Source organism: Odocoileus virginianus, unplaced genomic scaffold, assembly GCF_023699985.2.
Source record: "Odocoileus virginianus isolate 20LAN1187 ecotype Illinois unplaced genomic scaffold, Ovbor_1.2 Unplaced_Scaffold_54, whole genome shotgun sequence".
In the NCBI taxonomy this organism is placed as follows: domain Eukaryota; kingdom Metazoa; phylum Chordata; class Mammalia; order Artiodactyla; family Cervidae; genus Odocoileus; species Odocoileus virginianus.
In genome coordinates, this window is record NW_027224316.1 from 26795 (window position 1) to 37003 (window position 10209).

The window sequence follows — 10209 nt, forward strand, 5'->3', positions numbered from 1 at the left end:
AATAAAATATATGAGAAAGTGGGTTGATCGTATTTGTACTATTTAAACTTTTTATTCAGAAAGAATTTCAGGTAGAGAAAAGCTAAAGTGAATTTTAAAACAGCTTACTGCTTTGTATTTTCTTGAACACTGCTAACTGGTTTCTGGATGTTTTTACACTTTTCCTCCAAATCACAGAATCTCTCCTCCCAAAGATTGATTAACTGGTAAAGTTCCTGTGAGAAAGGTGTGGGGAGGGAAAAGATTGAAATTATAATGGTTAAACTTTTCACTCCATGCTGATATAAAGTGTATTCCCATAGGTGAGAATGGTGATAAGAGATCTTTAACTCCACCTCTGACAGAGGAAGGCAGCAGAAGTGATGTTAAAGGAATAATCATATTACAGGCATTTTTTTAAAAAGTAAATAATTAGCAAACTTTTAAATTAGCAAGCTATTTTAACTATAAGTAACAAGTTACTTTCAGTGTACCTCAGAACTAACCAAATATACCAAAAACATTGTGTTTGAGAACCATTTTGATGGATACACATAGTTGCTTCTTAACTGATAACACTACTAGAAGGAAAAGTAATGCTGAAAATCTAATGGGTCAAGCAGTCCAAAAATATTATCAACTAATATAGCTGAAACATTTTATAGAACCTAGTTGGATCATTTTAATGTCAAAAGAGCTTATCATTTTCTCATATGTGGCATCTTGAAACACATCTCTGAATAACACAGCAGCTGACAATACACATTTAACCCATTGATTTTGAATAAAATGTCAGTATTTCTGCTAATCTCAAAGTAGAGGGAAATGCAGGTATTAGATTTATCTACATGTAAACAGGTTTGTCAGTGCTAACCTCAAGTTCTAGAATATCTAAGAAACAGCTCAGTTAGTAAACCTGCTTCTTTTAAGCCAGGGAAGTCAAGTCACTCATGCTAAAATACTTCTCACATCATAGGTGTTCCTCAGAATATATACCTAAAAAGATCTAGACAGGTTTAAGGCAAACACTCTATGAAGAGGTATAAGAAATTGCTGCAATTTCAAATTTCAAGAATATGTTCTAGAAACATATAGAAAAGTTCCTCCAAAAATGGATTCCTTTCAGGCAGTATAATCACCACCATAGCTATAAGGGGATCTAAATATTGTCAGATGTTCTCAAGGACTCAGTTTCCTCATTAGAAAACTGAGCTAGTAATAGAACCTGTATCTATGACTGGTGGGAGGAATAAATACACAGTGAGTTGCTCAATAAATGTTAACTATTACTTGTATGAATTTCAATATTAACCTTTTGTGTGAAAAGTTTTATGCTTATCAGTTAGGGAAACAATCTTATTTTAAAGTTGCTTTAATTTTTTTTTTCATTCCATCCAAGAGGGGTGTTTTTGTTTTGGTTGGTTTGGTTCCTTTGGTTGCAGTGAGCAGCTCGTGGGATCTTAGTTCCCTGGCCAGGGATTGAACCCGGGCCACAACAGTAAAAGCTGTGGTGTCCAAAGCACTATACCACCAAAGAATTCTCTCAAGAGGTTATTAAATGATTACACGTGATAACGGATGATTCACAAGCTTCACTCCCATCTAGAACTTTACATGACACCATAATTCAAGTTAGATATATTGCATAGGATGTGCCAACAATCGTATTAGTAACCTAAAAACTCCATGACTTTGCTTGGGTGACCTTTTTAGCTGTGAACGCCAGGTCATAACACAGTAACTGTTAGTTCAACTACACCAAGCTTTCTGAAGACAAGGGCTTCTCCACCCAAGCAGGCTGTAAATAAATTCGGAACCCAGCATCACCCTGAAGGAAATCTGACTTCACACTGTTGGGGTAGTTTACCAAAATGGCTTCAGAGCAGACTGTTTTTAAAAAGACACATTTCCTTCAGACACCATAAGAAGCAGCATTGGGATGTCACAGCAAGGGGCCGGTTGCTGTGCTATGTTCCGTTTGCTTGCTCACTGTCTGCATACAGTATGGAGGTGGAAAGGGCATCAGTACCAAACAGCTTTTTTCTACAACATCCATAACTGGTATGAGGCTCTGTTATCTACAGATGGTGATGGGTCAAGCTATCTTCATAAAATAATTCTGTTTTTATTCACTTTCCGGTAACTTCTGTGGGCCCTGGCTCAAGGACTTGGCATTGCGTCTCATGTACATCTTTTTCTTAAATGTTGTTTGCCATTTCTGGAATTGTCCTTGGTTTTTCCTTAGCTCATAGGTCATAGATGCAGAAATATTATAGTATTTAAGGCATCCGCATCAAGCATCAGATGGCTTTGCATCCAGAAAAACATTTAATGATAACTCACTTTGAAGCACCAAGCATGTGTAACATGGCTCTATAAAATATAATAAATGCATAATGTTGTTAAGCTTTTTAAAAAAAAATAAAAAATAAAATAAAAAGACACATTTATTCAGTGTCATGATCAGACTATTACATTTAGCAATCAACAGAATAGGTGCAAAAAAATTTCTTTTTTTTTTTTCATTTATTTTTATTAGTTGGAGGCTAATTACTTTACAATATTGTAGTGGTTTTTGTCATACATTGACATGAATCAGCCATGGATTTACATGTATTCCCCATCCCGATCCCCCCTCCCACCTCCCTCTCCACCCGATTCCTCTGGGTCTTCTTTGAAGCAGCTAGGCTCTGCCACCACTGTTCTTGGCTGAGTTCATAAATCTATTGCAACCTATAGCTTTCCCTGTCACTTCTCTGGCTCTCCTCTCCTGCTAAGCTTTGTCTCCTTCTGCCACGACTACAGCTACTGCTGCTGCTGGAACCACTGGTCACCTTGGTTATAATGTAGATACAAGTTCACTTTAAATGTTATAATCATTTTCTTCTTTCTAATTGTACTCCCAATGGTATATTTCTGCAGCTTCATCTTTCTTCTTGATATGAAGAAAGGACTGTCTTGTCTCACTGTGCTCTGAATGTAGCAAATCATCAAATATTAACTGATCAAGAGAAGTACTCTTGATTACTTCATATTAATTACTGTTATAAGCAAAAGTGCTGACAGTATTTTCAGGTTTCTCATTTAGTTATATAGCATTCAGTCTGTAACAGGGATCTAAAGATCATAAAGCTTTCTTTTTACACTCAAATCACCTATATACCTGTGAATGGATTTTCTTTGCTTTCTTCATGTCTTCAGTTAAGTTTTCACACAGCTTCTGTGATTCAGCCAAGGAAGAAACTGTATTTTCTTTTAGTTCATGTAGATTGTTACACAGTGTACTAAGAAAGCCATCCATTTCCTTCTTCTGATCTTCTATCTTTGAAGAGAAAAAAAAATTTTTTTTTTTCTTTTCTTAAATGTCCTAGGGGCTTCCCTGGTGGCTCAGTGGGAAAGAATCCACCTGCCAATGCAGGAAGACACAGATTCGATCCCTGATTAAGGAAGATTCCACGAGCTGTGGAGCAACTGAGCCTACAAGCCACAACTATTGAGCCTGTGCTCAACGAGCCCAGAAGCACAGCTGCTGAGCCAGCATGCTGCAACAACTGAAGCCCAGGCACCCTAGAGCCTGTGCTCCAAAGTAAGAGAAGGCACCGCGATGAGAAGCCCACACACCACAACTAGAGAGGAGCCCCTGCTCACCGAGCTAGAGAAAACAGCCCTTGCAGTAACAAAGACACAGCACAGCCCAAAAAATAAAATTATTTTCTTAAATGTTCTAAGTTTATTTTTTATTTTTACTTTTTTGAATACATATAAAAGAGAAAAGGTAGAAAACAGTATTGCAGAGAAAAGTCCCTTCCTTTCCCCTCCAGCCCCTAGAACTCCAGTCCCATCCCACCTCTGAGAGGGGATTGTTACCATTTTAAACACATCTAGAGGTATTTTGGGGCTTCCCAGGTGGCCCTAGTCATAAAGAACCCGTCTGACAATGCAGGAGATGTGGGTTTGATCCCTGGGTCAGGAAGATCTCCTGGAGGAGGGCATGGCAACCCACTCCAGTATTCTTGCCTGGAGAATCCCACGGACAGAGGAGCCTGGCAGGCTACAGTCCATAGGGTCGCAAAGAGTCAGACATGACTGAAGTGACTTAGCACGCACGCAGAGGTATTTTATTATCCATATTTAGGCAGGTATGCATACATATGTATGTATAACCACATATGGACACACACCATATGATAGACCGCTATGTATGCTTTGATGCCTGAAGATCATTTCCTCTCCTTTTTCTTAGCCATGATTCTGCTACATCAACGGTCAGCATCCTGACCACAGCATCCTCTCTCCTCCCTCCTCCAGATTCCTTCTCATAACCCATGGGTTCTGCATGTAGACCCTTCTCAACTAACAAGTCCTGGGTCCCTTGATTTCATGTGGAGTTTCTTTCTTAACAATTTGAGATAATAAGAATATTTGTTACCTTATAAGTCACAATCAACAAAGTCTTGAAAATATTCTTCAGTTGACTATTGATTTCCAGTATAGATGCCACAGTAGGGGATAAAGCTGTTTGCAGTGAAATGAGGAGGTCAGTCTTAAGTACATTGTGGTTTGAAAAATAAACACAAAAGTCTTTGTTTTTATTTTTTTTTCATTTATTTTTATTAGTTGGAGGCTAATTACTTTACAATATTGTAGTGGTTTTTGTCATACACTGACATGAATCAGCCATGGATTTACATGTATTCCCCATCCCAGTCCCCCCTCCCACCTCCCTCTCCACCCGATCCCTCTGGGTCTTCCCAGTGCACCAGGCCCAAGCACTTGTCTCATGCATCCAGCCTGGGCTGGTGATCTGTTTCACCCTAGATAATATACATGTTTCGATGCTGTTCTCTTGAAACATCCCACCTCGCCTTCTCCCACAGAGTCCAAAGTCTTTAAAAAGGATATTTTCACATCTATAAATCTGGCTAGTTAAATGATAACATCTTAAATACCCTGTTAACTAAACAAGTGTATATTAAAATCCTGTGTCCATTCTCTTTTTATATCCTACAGAGCCTATTACTAGGGTTTATATTCACCATAAATCACTTAATTCTGCATATAGGAATTAAGAAATGGTCACTTTATGTACAATAAATTCTTAATAGTCTACTATAACATAAGTCAGAAGAATTCAGAAGAGGGGAAAATGACAGTCATTTGATAAAATTTCAGCAATGCAAACAAAGAAAGGAAAAAAACCACCTACAATTATATTTCAAAGAAATAAATTTCAAACAACTTTAGGTTACTAAGTCAAAAGGGCTGAAACCAAATAGCCTTGAAAAGTAGGCTTTGGGTTGGAGGCATTTAAGTTTGAAGAACTGGTGACTTACATTCTATTGGATAAGAACTTGTCATGGTTCTGGTTCTTGTCAAGGTATATAGAAAAGTTAGAAAGTATTGTAGATTGGAAATTTTTATAAAAAGCAGAAAAAAATCTGAACTAAGCTCCTATTACTAGGGCAAGGATGAAGAACTATAACGAAATAATTAGTAAATGCTTAAAAGAGTACTGGTTTTCTTTTGAAAGAAGAGCTATCATACTGCTTTCAACTCATTCTGTGGGATCAGCAGTCACCTCTTCAGACTCAAGCTTGCTTATGACTTGGTAGGAAGACGTCAGGAAACAGAGACTACCATTTATTTAGTGAGTGAATCAGCTTTCATGCAGCAGGAACTAACAGAACATTGTAAAGCAATTATACTTCAATTAAAAAAAAATCCCCCAAAGTAAGTACCTTGTCACATTTGGGTGACTAAAGAAATCTACCTAATAATGTCAGGTCAGCACTGCATTTAGGCAGAATGCTTGCTAACATGAGCAGTATTTACTTGGAAAATGTTCAATAAATATTCTTAAACTCAAAAAGGGAGGCAGAGAGCCTATACAGAGGGAAAAACCAAAGTAAGTTATATGGCCAAGAACTTCCTAGACAAATGATACAATTACAAAATAAAGGGTATAAAGAAATCAAGTGTGGAGAAGGTAAACAACATTGTGTAATTACATGACTGGCTTCTACAGAATTATGGAAAAAAGCCTCACAGTTACAGGCCAGAAGGACCTGATTACACATATTGCACATATTGGACCTCACAAATTGTTATATATGTTCCCCAAATTCTATAAGTTATTTTTCTTACATGTTTTTCTGTATTTCTGTAGCTTTAAAATTAACTACTTAATATACCCTTCCAGCTGGGTCGGTGTAACATTAGCATGACTATTCCAGGACCCTTAAGAAAAGGATAACTGACCAATTTCTGAGCCAGCTAACAAGTCATAGGTCCCTTGAATTCATGTGGAGCTAAACCTACAACTCTTTCTAGTTATTAAAAGGCATACGAACTCCTACACTCTATGTTACAGAATAGAAGTGAAAAAGGTTTCGAAGGTTATATAAATATGCTATTGGAAATTAATCTTTCTGGGAGGAAAAAAGCAGTGAAGAGACCTGTCTTCAAAAATATGCTGCTGCTGCTAAGTCGCTTTAGTCGTGTCCAACTCTGTGCGACCCCACAGACGGCAGCCCACCAGGCTCCTCTGTCCATGGCAGGAGTACTTGCAATTTTCCAGGCAAGAGTACTGGAGTGGGGTGCCATTGCCTTATCCCCTTTAAAAATATAAACCTACTCTATTAAAGTAATCTGTTTACCACTGTGTCTAGTAAAGCTTAAGATGAAAGAAGAGCAGTTAACATTGTTTTTGGAGACTTATCAAATGTAATCAAAGATTTACTAACAATCAATTTCTGAAGTACAGTTTTACTTTCTGCTGCTAACGACTGTTCTTTCAATATCATATTAGACATCTGAGAAACAAGTGCAGACACATTTTCTGGAATCGATGTGAGAGATCCAAGTGCTGCTGCAGTAATAGTGTCTAATGCAGAGACACTGGACGTCAGCAGGGTACCTACGCCAAATAGAAAAAAGATGTCAACTTAGACATAAACATATTCAAACACAAACACAACCTTGGCAAAATTTATATCCCCGTTGTGGAAATTTGTAACAAATAAGCTTAAAATAATTGACTCACTACATAAGCACGGAATTATTTTAAACATAAATTATGTTCTACAGTATTCAGGAAGCACTTGGCACATCTGTGAGTGTATCAAACCCCAAACTGTAAATTAGTGTAAGAGTCATAATAATCTAAAAATGAATCTCTAACTAAAAGGAATACACAGGATTACTGTAGATAAAAAAGGTTAAAGAAGAGAAACTAGAAATTAATAAATAACTTTTTTAGTGGTTAGCTTAGAGTGACTAGACTCTAAACGACTTTTTAAATTTTTCATGTCTGCATCTTCCAGATTTTCTATAGTGAAAATAATACTTTAATATCAGTTTTGAAATTAGTCTCACACTAAACACAATAAGACTGGAATAAGAAATGTTTGAACTAAAGATGGTACTGATGAAATTATTTGCAGGGCAGCCAAGGACTCACAGATGTAGAGAACAGACTTATGGACATGGGCAGGGGGGAGGAAGGAGAGGGTGAGATGAATGGAGAGTAACATGGAAACGTATTACCATATGCAAAAATAGATGCCAACTGAATTTGCTATATGACTCAGGGGACTCAAACAGGGGCTCTGCAACAACCTAGAGGGGTGGAATGGGGAGGGAGATGGGAGGGAGGTTCAAGAGGGAGGAGACATATGTATACCTATGGCTCATTCATGTTGATGTTTGGCAACAAAATTCTGTAAAGCAACTATCCTTCAATTAAAAAAATAAAGAAATGTTTGTACTTACCAAACGAGGTCTTGTGAACTTCTAGCATGGCCTTTTGTTTTGTGCTGCCATCTTTAATTAATTCTTCCATATTATTAAACAGACTATTCAAGTCTTTGCCAAAAACATCTTAAGCTTCTGCGTTATGCTGATCAACTGCCTTCTTATGATCCAGTTTAGAATGGAGACCAAATACATCTTTTGTAGTTTCTTCAACTGTGTTAAGCAACTATATATGATTTTTAAAAATAAGTGTTGATAAGATGGATATGACAAAAGCAATCTAATGAAAATATCTGTGCTTCATTAAAGACTTCTAAAAAGAACTAGTAAATTTTATATAGTATCAGAAGAAAATTTTAAATTCATGTCAATGTTTATTTCTCCTCTGCTAGCCATCTAGACAAGGAAAACTGATTTTGCTAATCAATTTTAATAATTATGCTTCCTCACAATTTTTTCCCCAGTATGTGTTACTATTGCAGGAAACCCTGGTTCAATTCCTGGGTCAGGAAGATCCGCTGGAGAAGGGATAGGCTACCCACTCCAGTATTCTTGGGCTTCCCTTGTGGCTCAGTTGGTAAAGAATCTGCCTGCAATGCAGGAGACTTGGGTTCGATCCCTGGGTTGGGATGATCCCCTGGAGAAAGGAAAAGGCTGCCCACTCCAGCATTCTGGCCTGGAGAATTCCATAGACTGTCAGTCCATGGGGTCACAGAGTTGGACACGATTGAGTGACTTTCACTTTCATATGTTACTAATTTCCGAAGATTACACCTAGTAAAAAAGTGAGTACTTTCAACATCATCCATCATTAGAAGATACTAAATTCTTGATGACTAATTAGTCTCAATCATGACCACAAGTAATGCAGTACGACACCATTATCCTAAACATCCACAAAGTATATTAAAGTCAGGTTCTATTTTCAAAACTTTAGAAATAGATTTTTCTTAAATAAGCATCTCCAGTGAAGAAAATCTACACCCACCAAATAGTAAAATAATGTCTCTTAAATGGACAGAAGTATAATTTGGAGTGAATAAATAGAATTTCACAATTTCTTACCTTATGCTAAGAAAGTTACTTCTAGCCATTCTTTAACTTCTTTAACCCGACTACAAATAAAAACAAAAGACAAACCGTGTTGGCAGCATCATGAAGTCTCTCCTCAGTACTTTCCAAAGCCGAGGTGATATATTCTTCTTCAACAAGCTGTAATTTCCGTTTCCTGCAAATGTCTTTGAGTGGTTTCAAGTTCCTGTGTCTTACTTTGCAGGTCAGATTTGCACTGGTTAAGTTCATTTTTACTATCCCTAAACAATTTTGTAACCTACATATAACACATGAAACATTTTTGTTTTAGAATTTTAAAATGCTGAACTGGTTGTTGACACACCTGGCTAGCTCATAATACTAAAAGAACCAAACAATTTCCACATAAAAGTTGTAACAAGTTACCAGGTAGGTTAGAACATTTCAGATGGTAACTGGTTTCTTCCTATAACTACTACTACTACTGGTGGTCCAGTAGTTAGGACTCTGCGTGTCCAGTGCTATGGGCACAGGTTTGATCCCTGGTCAGGGAATTAAGATTCCGCAAATCGTGGGGCACAGCCAACCAAACAAAAACAAGTAACAGGTCTAATGAGATGGTGTTAATTCTTCAGATTCCTTTCAACACTGCCAGTGTGAGGCTGGCACTGAAGGGTCAGCTCTTTCAACCTTAGTTATTTAACATCTGGTTTTTCCCAACATCTGCCTTTCATCACCTGATAAGCATGTTGATGAAAATGTCTCAGCATTCACTATACAGCTTTCATATTAAATTACACAATTCAGTTAATTTCTTAAAATGCTGCTTTAGTATGTGTCAAATAGAATAACTTCTTCAAAAAATACTCACTTCTTCATTATCACTAATGATATATTTTTTTAAAAACCTGTAAAGAAAAAAACCTGATACAACTTAATTTTAGTTTAGAGATCAGCAAGAAAAAAAAAATCTTAAAGAAAAATTATCAGGTCCCTCACATTCTGAAATTACCTTTTAATGTTTGCTTTTTACATGACAGTCAATACAGTTTTGAATGCTTACCCTATTTAGCTCTTCCTCAACAGCAGCAGTTTTTTCAACCAGTTCTACAATTTCTTCCTCTTGAACAGTTAGTTTTCCACTCATAGCTCTAAAATAAAATTTAAAAGGATTTTAACAGTGAATATTGTTTCCTCATGCCTAGAACATTTACTCTAACACAATTGAGGCAGTTACATATCATCTCTACTGTTTATCACTATCATGATAATGATGCCTAAGTATCAATAAGCAATAAATACAAAGTTCAAAAAACAAACATGTTCTTTGTCTTAGGTTTATAAACAGACTGTTTTTCTTGTTTTCTCCATTGTGAAACTGAGAATCCCTACCGATTACAGGGGGGAAAAACATGATTGTATATAAAACTTGAGAAGCTGCAAAGG

At 36.9% G+C, this 10209-nt stretch overlaps 1 long non-coding RNA gene across 1 annotated transcript; it reads right to left on the bottom strand.

Moving 5' to 3' along the window:
* Positions 1-4592: 4592 nt before the first annotated feature.
* LOC139033735 (uncharacterized) lies at positions 4593-9915 on the bottom strand. The gene is made up of 4 exons (XR_011486220.1): positions 9827-9915; positions 8797-8846; positions 7750-7957; positions 4593-6895 (listed from the first exon to the last, which is right to left on the bottom strand). It is a non-coding gene; the product is annotated as an uncharacterized lncRNA (long non-coding RNA).
* Between the last annotated feature and the right edge of the window lie 294 nt (positions 9916-10209).